The following is a 3,323-nucleotide window of genomic DNA, read 5'->3' on the forward strand; positions in this document are numbered from 1 at the left end:
AATTCGGACAGGGGGACTAGCGGTACCTTGCCTGGTATCTTATTACAAAGCGGCGCAATTGTGTCAACTCACACAATGGCAGATCAAACCAGCATTGAAAAGATGGGTGGATCTGGAGACATCGGTTTGCTTCCCATTGGAGTTAGACAATCTGCTGTGGTTACCTAAAACAGCCATTAAATGGGCTGACCGGCCGCTTTCCTCGATGATCAACTCATTGTCGATTTGGGAGGCCTCTAAATTTAAATATGCCCTAACGTCCAAACACTCGCTGATTTCCCCGCTTTGGGGTAACCCCGACTTTGCACCAGGACTGTCAGAACACACCTAAAAAATCTGGAAACAAAATAGATATAATCGGCTCAGAGATCTGGAGGGGATACCAAATAAAATTAAATCATTTGAATAAATTAGATCTGAGAAAAACATCCCACATTCCGAATTTTTCCGATACCTCCAGCTCAGGGCGTACTTTAACAAGAACACGCCATACCCGCCATTATCTACATTTGAAAAGCTCTGTCTGACAGAAAAAGACACACGGGGACTCATATCGCAGATTTATGGAGAAATAGTAGGTTCTGGGAATACACAACAGGAGCAAAAACTAGCATACAGAATTAAGTGGGAGACGGATCTGGGAGAAGCCCTGGAGGAAGACGACTGGTCGGCCATTTTGGAGGCAGCAGCCAAAAGCTCTATTTGCACGACTTTGAAGGAAAACACATATAAAGTATTGATGAGATGGTACCTCACCCCACTGAAATGATCAAGGTTTGTGCCAGGATATTCCCCGCTGTGTCCGAAACAGTGTGGAGAATCGGCCGACCTGTGGCACATGCTGTGGTCTTGCCCCCGTATCTCACCCATTTGGGAAGAAATTAGAAATTGGATCCAGAGGATTTTTGACCTCACAATTCCCCCGGACCCGTGGCTGTTCCTCCTGAATAGACCATGGCCGGGTCTCTCTAAAACTGGTAATAAATTAGTTGAACATTTCTCAATGGCAACGCAGTGCGACATCGCAGCTATGTGGAAACAACCCGAAATCCCAAATATCCCCAAGATTCAAAATCGAATGTGGTACATATGCCAGATGGAGAAATTAACGAGTTTGGTTAATGACACTCGTGATAAATATCTAAAAGTCTGGTCGCCCTGGTTGGAACAGACAGATATCCGGGGGGTAAAGGTCACCACAATTTGGCAATAATAGTTCAAAATGCGTTTTCACTCGAAGGACGGGAGCATTGCAGTAGGCAACTCGGGCACAAACAGGGAAGCAATAGGACATAAGAGACCTAAGAGCTAAGTTGACAAGAGCTGAGGGATGATGCAAATTGTGATCTGAATACTATTTTTTATTCTAAAAACTGGAGAGGACCGCGCCCGCAGGGTCATCACCCCTCCCCCCAATCTCCCCCACCCTATCCTAACTTTTATTTTATTTCCCCCATAGCGCAGCACCCTAATTGTACCACATAATGCAAAACCGGAGTTATGTTAAGGTTCAGACTGCATAGGTACTCAGGAGAGTACTTTGGTATCGCACTGGAATGTTATGTTTGAGAGATTCACTTGATGTGTACTGTGATACTGTATGTACTGAAAACTCTTTCAATAAACTCAAAGTTGAAGAAAAAAAAAATACAGGGGCGCAAGGAACCATCCTTTTTCATAACAAAAAAAATCCAGCTCCAGCTGGAGATGAAGAATTGCGGATGAAACCCTTCCTCAAATTATCCTGGATATACTCGGTCATGGCCTTGGTCTCAGGTATGGATAGGGGGTAAGAACGGCTCTTGGGTAAGGTAGCACCGGGAAGAATCTCAATAGGACAGTCAAAGTCTCTATGGGGAGGTAACACTTCAGAACGGACCTTATCAAAAACGTCCGCCAGGTCCCAGTAGACAGTTGGAAGGGAAGTTTTATACTCTGCGGGTAATTCCACTACGGCTAACGTCCGTTTGGGGGGAAGACAGGTATTAAGGCACTGGGGGCTCCATCGTATGGGCTCCTTACCAACCCAATCTAATTGTGGGTTATGAAGTTGCAGCCAGGGGAGACCTAGAATTACATCTATCGATGGAGTATGGATCACGTCCAAGATAATCTTCTCTTGATGACCGTCCTCCGTGGGAAGGGATAGAGAACAAGTCTCCAGATAAATAAAGGCTGGTTGGAGTGGACGCCGTCTATGGCCTCCAGACCAACTGGAACAGCCTTAGATCGAAAGGGAATCCCATTCCTATAGACAAAACTCTGATCAATAAAGTTCCCCTGAGACCCAGAATCTATAAATGCAGAGGCGGGGATCAGGGAGTTATTCCAGGTCAGAGAAATAGGCAGCATTATACGATTGGGAAGTACTTTAGAAGAAGAAAGAGGGGAAGAGATTATACCCAACGAGACCCTCTCATACCTTATTGGGTCCTGGCGTTTCCCGGTCGCAGAGGACAGCTTACCAGCAGATGACCGGGATGACCGCAGTAATGGCACAGTCCACCATCTCGTCGGCGCTGTCTCTCAGACGCGGATAGACGATGACCTCCGAGCTGCATAGGTTCGGGCTCATACATGGGTTAGGGGACGTGATGGACGAGACTGCGGCTGGAAGATCGGGAGGAGTTGATACGAGGAAGAGCGCGTTTAAGTCTCCTCTCTCATAGCCGCTGGTCCACGCGGATGCAGACCGCAATGAGATCCTCCAATCTGGTGGGTCTCTCCATAGTGGCCAGCTGGTCCTTGATGGCATCCGACAGACCCTGCCAAAAGGCTGCTGATAGCGAGCCATCATTCCAGGAGGTCTCCGCCGCGATAGTCCGGAAGTCCAAAGCATACTCGGCGACAGGACGAGTACCCTGGGCAATATGGAAGAGAGAAGAAACTGCCGTAATTTGACGACCAGGCGTATCGAATACTTGCCTGAATTCTCGAAGAAAGCGAGAATAGTCATGCGTCATGGTAGGCTCCCGCTCCCAGATGGGGGATGCCCAGGCTAGGGCCTTTCCATTCAAGAGAGACATAATATAGGCCACCTTTGAACGAGCAGTGGGGAAGCACAAAAGTGATAATTCAAATTGCATCTCGCACTGATTAAGAAACCCTCTGCACTTGTGGGGATCCCCTGCATAGCGGTTGGGAGCCGGGAGATGAGGATCCACAGCCACGGGAAGAACAGTTGAGGGAAACGCCACAGTTGCCATGGCAGAGGAGCCTGGGGAAGGCTGCAATGAGGAGAGTCTAGAGAGCTCCTGTGTCATGGAGGCAAGCTGTGCCTCTAGCTGGAGAAGTCGCTGCATGGGGCTTGGTTGCTCAACCTC

The sequence above is a fragment of the Ascaphus truei genome (genome assembly GCF_040206685.1).
Source record: "Ascaphus truei isolate aAscTru1 chromosome 12 unlocalized genomic scaffold, aAscTru1.hap1 SUPER_12_unloc_4, whole genome shotgun sequence".
NCBI lineage: Eukaryota > Metazoa > Chordata > Amphibia > Anura > Ascaphidae > Ascaphus > Ascaphus truei.